Genomic DNA, 10,922 nt, shown 5'->3' on the forward strand with positions numbered 1-10,922 from the left:
GACTGTTTTATGTCTAAATAAACATATCCTGAGGCGGCATTGCTAAAAAAAATGTTTAGATTGGTTTACTGACAATTTTTTCATGGCTTTTATGGAATTGTGAATGAAAATTGTATAAAAAGTTGTAACAAAGTCTGTATGACTCTAATTCTGGACAGGTGGAGGGGAGTTATGTAATGTTTTGGACTGTTTTATGTACAAATAAACATATCATGAAGATATATTGCTAAAAAAAATGTTTAGAGATTGGGTCATGGACAATTTTGTTCATTGCTTGTATGGCACTGTGAACGACAAATTGTAAAAAACGTAAAAAAATCTGTATGACTCTAATTCTGGATAGGCTGGAAGGTAGTTATACACTTTCGGACTGATTTATGTATAAAAATATATCTTGAAGATGTATCACTCCAAAAAATTTTGGATTGGTTCATGAACAAGTCATCGCTTGTATGGCTCTGTGAATGACAAATTGTAAAAACACATAAAAAAGGGTAAAAAAGGCTTGTACAAAAATACTTGTGTCACCCATTAAAAATCCCATTCTCTAGCAATAGCGTTAGAGAAAACGGGTTTATATTGATGTCCTGATTGTCTCAAGATTCTTGAAAGTCCAAAAACTTTTTTGTTCTGCCATTTTCTGAAAACTTACTTTTTTCAAAACTATATATCTGTAGTTGCAAGAGGGGAACATTTTTTTTCAGTCCAACTTGTTTTTGCATATTATTTTTGAAAAATTACATCACTTTTTTAAACTGCAAAATTTATGAACCTAGAGATCGAACTTCTTTATTTCCCCTCTTGTGTTATCCAGTATTAGTAATATAATAGGTGGAAAATTTTTGAAGCAGATCCTTTCATTCATGAGGTAGTAACAAGCACTTACTTTATAATGGGGCCTTATGGCGTCAGCGGCCCCCTTGATACAAATCCCAAATAAAAACTTTTTCTTTACTTTTTTATACCATCATACTCCATACCCATATCCACCTTAAAATTCAACTGGTCTAAGGGTGATTGAAAAGTAACTCCCTATTTTAAAATTCTTATAATTAATTTTTTAACCATAATTTTTGCAAAAAATGGATGTGAGAAGAAAGAGTATGGTATGGAGTTTTATTTAAAATTCCATATGGGCACCAGCATTTGCCACCAGCTTCCCAAGCCACCCAGGAACTGCATCACTTGATTTCACCAGGAACTTTTAGAAGGGCGACCGCTTCTCTGCGTATCAGTTACAGATTCTGTAGCCATGAGTTTTGCATGTCAACTCTTGATTGTCTTTGCGTCACCTTGAGCATGTCTTCCTTTAATGGTCCTCCTCCATCTTTGCACTTGAACAAGTGGACCTTCAAACTTCGCAACGTGCTGCTAGCTGGGGCACGCTCCGGCAGGGTAAGATGTCCAGCCATGTTTGTAGGGATTCCAAATTTCAAACAAAATAATTGATCTGAAAAAACAAACAACACATAGATTTAATTCCCATGCATTAAGAAACATACACAAAAGTTTTGAGAAAAATTATTTTAAAACAGGGAGTTACTTCTCAATCACCCCATATTTGACATGAATCATAAAATAAGAGTGCAATGATTCTACACACTACTTAGGGAATATGAAGCCAGGTACATCCTGGTACAAGGCTATTGCTTACAGTTGGCCTTGCAGAGAGTATTGCAAATTGTATCAAAGCTTCTTTACAACTCATTCTCACCTCATATTGGATTACCTTTTTCCTCCTGTTTTCAGTTCATTTTAGCCACTTCTTACCTGGTTGCCAGTGTTAATAGTACCTTACCATAATTTTAGCCTTTCAGTGATCTCAGTAAACCGCCATATATAAATGATACCAGTGGCATAAAGTCCTATAATTTTTAAGAGTGAAGGACAGAAAAATATTTTAAAATGTGGAGATGTGGCCTAAAACAGAGGTAATGATTTCCAAATTAAAAGCGCTATAGTTTCTATTGTAAATATGAGACTCAGTCCAGATGTAAATAAAAAGAAACCATCTTTGGGTACTGGAATAGTTCTTTCAACATTTAGATCAACTACTTGAAGAGAAATGCAAGTAACATACAGAGACAAACCAAGTTTGATTGCTAATCAACCGTATAATGAATCCATTATCTTATTGCTAATGCATCTGCAACAACTTTTTTCTTTTAAACAGGAAAATGTTTTAGTGGGTACCTGAATTTGTCTGTTGTTGTCATTAGTGATGTGTGGAGCATGCTTCCTGGTTTATGGCGAGGTTATGGATGTTGGAAGTGTCTGGGCACTAGATGCATGGTGAGAAGTTTTTTGTCAAATGTACTGCATTCTTTCTGCTGCCATTAATTTCTGACTGAAGAGACCAAGGGGTTTATGATTATTTTCTGCATGGCGGCACCCGTTGTGACGTTGATTACATCGGTGGTAAATGTGCTGCTGTACCAGGGGTTAGGAAATACCAGTGTTGTGATGTCAGCCAGGGCCCAATGTGGGGATCTTGGTGCTGCCACTGAGGGCATCTTAAGAATGGGATCCACGATTTAGGTAATGTTTGGAAGTCACCTGTGGAAGTAATTTACCATTATTGTTAATTCTAGGAGTTCTTTTATGGCTTTCAGGGTTAGATATTCCCTGATGGCTGACACATTGCAGGGTAGAGGATGTACACCATTCTCAGAAACATGGTGGCCAAGAATTTTACAGAGGGGTCACCAATGATGCATTTGTCAGGATGGTTGATTAGGCCATGGTCCCTTAGGAGGGATAGATAGCATGGTCCTCATGCTTTGGGGCTCTTTTTAGTTTCTGATATATATAAAAATGTCGTTGACATAGTAGAGGCAAAAGGGTAGGTTTTCCAGAATGTTACCCATCAGTCTCTGAAATGTAACCCCTAAATTCCAGGGGCCGAATATCGAGTAACTGAAGGTGCTTGTTCCAAAGGGCATGATGGTGTATCATTTTAGTGACTAGAACTTGGAAGTACTCAGAGAATATTCTTGTCCCATGGAGGATGGATGTGATATCTACCATGCTGGAAAGTGGGTAGTGGTCATGTACATAGTTACTGCATGGGCACCACAAACCAACAGGTTTCTTGACCTTGTGGAGTGGTGAGGCCCTGGGCAGGAGTTCCTTCAGCAAAGAGTCATCCATTCCATCTGTGAAGGCCTTTTAGCAGCTAGTAGTTTTGCCATTGGCAGGTGGCAGAACTAGAAATGGACCAGGGACCAGGGATGTTTTGATAAGATGGAGGATGTCATGGTTGGTTGGTACCACGAGAATGTGATGAGTCTCTGTCTGGAAGACATTGGGGGATTCCTGCAGGAGATGGTGTAGCTTGGTGGTCCCTACTGGCAAGATGGGTGGGTGTTTGGACCCTATGTAGAGTTGTGCTGTTTGGGAAATAGATATGTCTATGAGGCAGTGGTGGGTAATGTACATGAACAGCCCATAGTACCCAAGGAAACTGGTGCCAATTAATGGCATATGCATGGCTGGGGGTGCCAAGTTTTCTGTAGCTTGTATGAATATCTGTGCAAACATATTACACAGAAATCAATTTAAATGTTTGTTCATTTGGCCTTGTCATCTTGGTAGTTGTTGTCTTTGGTCTCACAGGTGGTATTGGACATTAAACAGAATGGCCATCTGGATGCTGGTGAGTTTGTATTGAAGTTTCTCAATCTATCAAGTGAGTTTCTTAGCAGCAGCAGGTAAATTGTGAGTATATAACATCTGTCCAAAGTTCATTTATTCCTTGACGTTTTGGTAGCGCTTTCGACCATTTATTAAAAGGCACATGAAGCCATGGGTACCATTATGACATACCCTCAAGCAGGCTTACAGACATTTTAGGCGATTTATGATTGGTTGTCAAAGCTGGGGTAGGTGGGTCCTCCTATTGGCTGAGAGCAGAGTGATTCATCTGGGAGAGACTGGCTGACAGACTTTGGTGTTGATTGGCTGGGACCAGCTCCTGGGAGTTCTGATCATAGGGCGTGCTGCCTGAAGTAGCAGGAGGCTGAATTGTTATCCCAGGGGTGCACATTGATGTTCTCCTTTCGGTGGTAGGGAGAAAAAGGGCCTCCTGGGTTACATTCAGCAATGGTTTCCATCGGAGGATGGTGAGCGGGCTTTATATCTGAAGTGATGATGGTTGTTGTCACTGTCCAGGATGTTTGTGCTTCTTACAATCTCCTGGCATTGGGGGCACTGGCATGTTCATTACCTGCCCTTTTTGAGATTTTGCCTTGAGTTGTTTGTTTTCTGACAAAGGGCCCTACCTGATTATTATACTGGTATTTTTTTATTAATATACAGGAAAAAAAGAACCTGAAAATGCCAGGAACCCAAGAGGATCTAGGGTTCATTATATTATATATATATATATATATATATATATATATATATATATATATATCCATATATATATGTTATATCATATATATATAATATATCAAATTTATAAATATCTATATATCTATAGGTCCTGTTATATATATATATATATATATATATATATATATATATATATATATATATATATATATATATATATATATATATATATATAAACTTTATCACATACACAATTGTTCTGTGCATTACAATTGTTCAGGACCTCATTCAAACTTTTTAATAAATAGTACACTAGATACATAGTTGATAGTTGTCCTGACCTCATTCAAACTTTTTATATATATAATATATTCCATATAGATACCATCTGCCATATATAACTGTAAGATATTTTCTATATAAAACAGAATTCCATCAAATATAAGGGGAGCCCATAAAAACGCCAAAATATGGAAAATAATTTATATTTCAGAGACTGAACTGTCTCTCTCCTCAGGCATATAGTGAATGAGAAAAAGTTACATAAAAAGTGGTATTTATACCAGAAGATCCATAGGTCTGCCGTTAAGCCACTCCATTTGACAATTTCTTTTAATCATCTTGATTGCTGGTTGGAGGAAGATTTTATCTATAATATCTGAATCCCAGGTGCCTCTTGAGGGATTCATTGCATTTCTTTGTTTAATCAAGGCTGATTCCACCATCTGGCTTTTGAACTGACAATTGCTGCTGTAAATTATATGAGACATATTCCAGTTTATTCTGTGGTTATGGTTATTAATGTGGTTAAAAATAGCTGAGCTCTGTTGTCCATACCTAACTGAGCGTTTATGCTGTATTAATCTTTGGGGAGTGATCTGCCTGTGAAACCTATATAAGATTGGTCACATTTGAGGCAAGGGATTTCGTAAAATTCTGTGTCCTTGGGGACTGGTTTTTGTTGGACATTAATCAGGATTTTACGAAATCCCTTGCCTCAACTGTGACCAGTCTTATATCGGTTTCACAGGAAAATCACTCCCCCAAAGATTAATACAGCATAAAGTTCAGTTAGGTATGGACAACAGATCTCAGCTGTTTTTAACCACATGAATAACCATAACTACAGAATAAAGTAGAATATGTCGTGTATAATTTACAGCAGCAATTGTTGGTTCAAAAGCCAGATGGTGGAATCAGCCTTGATTAAACAAGAGAATGCAATGAATCTCTCAAGAGGCACCTGGGATTCAGATATCATGGGTAAAATCTTCCTCCAACCAGTGATCAAGAAGATTAAAAAGAATTTGTCAGCTGGAGTGGCTTAACGGCAGACCTATGGATCTTCTGGTATAAACACCCCTTTTCTGTAACTTTTTCTCATTCACTACTTGCCTGATGAGGAGAGACAGTTTCAGTCTCTGAAATATAGCCTTTATTTTCCACATTTTAGCTTTTTTATGGGCTCCCTGATCTATATATATATATATATTTATATATTATATATATATATATATATATATATATATATATATATATATATATATAATATATATATATATATATATATATATATATATATATATATATATATATATATATATATATATATATATATATATATATATATATTCATGATGTTGGCTTGTAGTATGTATATCATCCTACAGTTTTGACATATTTACTCTTCTATTTACCATGTGTTATGTGTAATAATAGTAATTATTGAAATGTTGTATGTAGTGTAGTGTCAGATCTCAAAAGAGTTAGTGATTTACATAACCTAAAAGCATAATTTAGAATTAATAATATCTTTCCTGTTAATAGCATAGTATCGGGAGCATAATTTAGAATTAATAATAGCTTTCCTGTTAATAGCATAGTATCAGGAGCATAATTTAGAATTAATAATATCTTTCCTGTTAATAGTATAGTAGTGGGAGAGAGAGATTTGAGTTTTAGACCAGATGTGCTATCTGTCATCAGGTAGGATAACGTGTTGACAGGCCGGGAATAACATTTGCTGATCCATTCTGGAAACCAGCTCGGGATTTTCGTTTTGTTTTTTAAAACATGCCAGTTATAGTTAGCCAGTTGCAATCTGTTTGATCATGTAAAGATTTCTGTAAAAGTTTTGTCTCATACAAGAAGAAGACGAAGGATTTTGCAATGTTACATGTATTCCATACGATTTTCTGGTAAAATCATGTACCTTTTGAGAGATATGGACAAGCATTGCACTGAAGCACATGGCAGTTGCATCATGTTTAAGATTGCATTGCTCTGGTCATGTATTGTCCTGACTGCATTCAAAATGTTTTCCTGGAAGTGACATCACCTTCCTTCTTCTAGAACTTGTATCTCGTTCCCAAAATGCCTTAATGACGTCACTTGAGTGTTTCATGTGCTCCTGGAATCCCAAAAAATTTGCTCATTCTGATTTCTAAGACCATTCATATTGGTTCTCTCTCTCTCTCTCTCTCTCTCTTTCTTCAAAAGAAAGTAATTATTAACGCAAGTTGTTAGTGTGGTCACTAGTATTAATCTTAGCTTTTGAGATCTGAGCATAGGAAAAGTGTAAAAATTTAGTAACAGCTCTCAAATAAAAGGTGTGTTTTGTGAATCTAAAGCAGCTGCAAGTGATTTTACAAAGGTTTTCACAAGCTTGTGTAAGGTAAAGTGAAATTTACTTTTTATTACCTTGGTATAATAAGGTATATTAAGAGAATTTTGCCTTAGTGAAATTATTACTGATAAATCATTTGTGTATTTTTGTATGTTCTTGTGTTTGCAATTTCTTGATTTTTCACATTTTATATATTTGTGATTTAACATTTACATTTTTAACATTTTAAATATGTCTTAATAATTTAACATTGCATACTGATTTAATTTTCATTTATTAAGATTTACTTTTCAAGTCTTGAGTAATTATTGATAGTTTAAATTGTGCTTGATTAATTTAATTTCTCAATAAATTAAAGTTTTTGTGATTTAGTTTTGTTTAATAATTTAACTCAAGAGTTAATTCAATTTTATGTGATCAATGAGCTTTTTTAAGGGATCAATGCTACCTTTAGAGTACTCAGTCGTAATTCTTATTGTTATGACAGTTTAGGTATCTGGCTGAAGTGGGGTAAATTTTCGAAATTGTGATTAGTTGTGTAACAATCAGGTATCTGGTATGCATCGTGACTGTATATATATATATATATATATATATATATATATATATATATATATATATATATATATATATATATATATATATATATATATATATATATATATATATATATATATATATATATATATATATATATATACAGTATGTGTGTATATGTATGTATATATGTATACTGTCATACTATGTAATGAACTTTTGATTATTGATCTGCGTTATCAGCGAATAACATTTATCTACATACTACAAAGTATGTGATATGAACTCTAGTATATAAAGAAAAATTTATCTAACAAGAAACGATTTGCGCAAAAAAAAGAATCAAACATGAATTCATCAAAAAGAAAAAGAAAAAAATTCCCAGGGTTGACGTTTTGTCAGTATCGAGGAGGATATACAGTATAAGTGGTATATCATTAAATCGAAGGGGCAATTCGTTCTTTGCTGTCTGATGATTCCGGATTGGCTCCTGTCAAAAGCTTCGAAACTTACGTTCGGTGTAGTAGAAATTCACTATATTGAAAATTTGTTTATTGCTTGTAAAAATATATGTTAAACCAGATAATATTTAATTTCACAGTGAAAGAGTTCAAAACAGGAAACTTACTCAGATATATAACCTTAAATGATAAACTTCGACCAGTTTCGGAATGTTCCTCTGCTGACACCTTGGTCAGCAACAAAGATTATCTTCTATGCTCTCTCTTTCTCTCTCTCTCTCTCTCTCTCTCTCTCTCTCTCTCTCTCTCTCTAAATTTTAAACTTGAAAAATATATTCTTACAACATTAGTACAAAGCAATACAAAGTAAAGTAATAGAGTATGCACACTGGTTTTCTTCTCTGTAAACACTAATCATGGGAGCGAGACCCGTAAGTGACATCAGATTTTGTTTCAGAATAATTCTTAGCAGACGATGTGAAAAAGAGACCCTGTATAAAACAAGAATAGATATATTCAGCCTAAAATATCAGACCAGGACTGGTTTCTCACTAAGGTCATGTATACATTTCAGAATATACAAAGAAATGATCGACCATTCATTACCTGTGACTCCTGGCTCCCGCACTGCCGCTGCCACCTGATATGTTGATCTGGCCCAAGTTAGGCAACTTGTTTTGACGCAGTTATTAGATATATAATATTGTAAAATAGAGTCGTTACAAGAACTTGGGAAGTCTTTATGCTGGTGAGCTGTCTGATCCTTTGTACTGAACTGGATATAAGTCGATCGCAAATGGCGTGTGGACTCTGATTCTTTTGCTACGGTAAATACAAAGTGACAGTCAGAGGTTCAGGCACAGGTTTTCTTTTATGTTGACTACTGCTGACCATGAAATACAACACAGAGCATTTCATGGTCAGCAGTTGGCCCCTGTATAACACATCCGAATCTATGATAATGTCTGCTTTATTATGTAATCACCAAGTCTATTAATGTAGAAGAGTTTGCTGTTATTCTAGTTGCCTAGTTCTTCGTTGGACTGGTCGGTACCGTTCTCGGCTAGCACTCTGCAGGGCCCGCGTTCGAATCTCTGGCCGGCCAATGAAGAATAAGAGCAATTTGTTTCTGGTGATATAAATTCATTTTCGCTATAATGTGGTTGATTCCACAATAACCTGTTAGGTCCCGTTGCTAAGTAACCTCTTGGTTCTTAGCCGGGTCAAATAAGTCTAATCCTTGGGGCCAGCCCTCTCTAGGAGAGCTGTTAATCGGCTCTTCAGTGGTCTGGTTAAACTAAGATAAACTTTTTATTCTAGTTGCCTTTTTAATTTCATGTTATAAATTTAGGCTATGTAAACTTTTCGTAATTCGATTCCCTCTTGTGAAGAGATCGTCATTAAAACCACCTAAAATGAACACTGGTTTTTACCCTATAAGGAAATAGCTTTAAAAACATCAGATGTTTGAAAAAACGACGTCCCTCCGGCCTTTGGATGATGTAGACACAACCGGTAATTACAGAAGGAAACTTGTTAATTGTACTGGGATCCATACATTCACTCCTTCTACCTAACGGACAATAAAATAGTTCCTCGTTGGACGAGTCGGTAGAGTTCTCGGCTAGCACTCTGCAGGGCCTGAGTTCGAGTCTCCGACCGGCCAATGAAGAATTAGAGGAATTTATTTCTGGTTATAGAAATTAATTTCTCGGTATAATGTGGTTCGGATTCCACGATGAACTGTAGGTCCCGTTGCTAGGTAACCAGTTGGTTCTTAGCCACGTAAAATAAGTCTAATCCTTCAGGCCAGCCCTAGGAGAGTTGTTAATCAGCTCAGTGGTCTGGCTAAACTAAGGTATATATACTTAACTTACTACTGGTAACATTTAAGTTATCCCTAGCAAATATACAAGATACCCCACCCCTACCTGTGTCGTATCTTATCTGTTCTTCCAGTGTATCTTATAAGACTCAAGTAGGGAACACTAGTATTCTTAGTAGCCATTGGAGAGTCTAACCACGTTTCACATATACACAATTCATCAGTATCATTTTCATTTGACATCAGTTGGACTTCATTGAAGTGGCATAAGAAAGACTGTGCTTCAAATATTTAATCGCTAAGAATTCCCTTTTGCCTGACAGTTTCCATTTAGAGTCTCGGTACACCCTTCTTGGCCGCCATCTTAATAGTCATTGTGCTCATTGCACAGACGACTTTTGTGACCACATCTAAAACAATTATTACACCTAATTTGATGGTCGCATCGGCAAATTAACTGTCGACGGTTATGCTCTCCGCAATTAAAACAACCTTCCGCCAAATATTGTTTGTGGGGCTGGTTGGTCCGAAGCTCCTTCAGAGGACTATTTCATGGAAAGAATTGTGTTGCAATTCTGTGGTCTCGACTTCCTGTCCTTTGGTAGTACCCGTTCCTTGGTTTCCCTCACTACGTCCAGCGTTAAAAATGCTTCGAGATTTCTGGTGGTGGCCTTCGAATTCCTGGTTTACGAATCGTTGAGCTGTATTCTGGTTACTGTTTTCAGGCGTAACAGTAGGAAGAGGGTCAACAGCTTTCTGACCAATGATGTTTGTCTAAGGGGCTCATTTCATTCCAGGAATTGACACTGCTTATGTATAGCAGATCATAGTCTTATTACTCCTTTTCGTTCTTGTTCCCATGAGTCACATATTAATGCATGCCTTCGACGTCTCTGGTACCCAGCTAAAGTTCAAAATGACTTTGAGCTTCATTATTTTGTTACCTGTGGCCCACTGACCAAGTTTTTCATTGAATTCACTTATTTTATCATCAGATTCGGCTATCAGGCCTGGCAATACTTCGCAAACAAATAGTTCAGTACACTCATTTTAGTTTTCTGCAAAAGAAAACTATTGTGCCAGCTTTGTCTGACCTTCCGCACTTTATTCTGTCCGCACTTTTTCTGTCCGCCCTCAG

Source organism: Macrobrachium rosenbergii, chromosome 15 (assembly GCF_040412425.1).
Source record: "Macrobrachium rosenbergii isolate ZJJX-2024 chromosome 15, ASM4041242v1, whole genome shotgun sequence".
Classification (NCBI taxonomy): Eukaryota; Metazoa; Arthropoda; class Malacostraca; order Decapoda; family Palaemonidae; genus Macrobrachium; species Macrobrachium rosenbergii.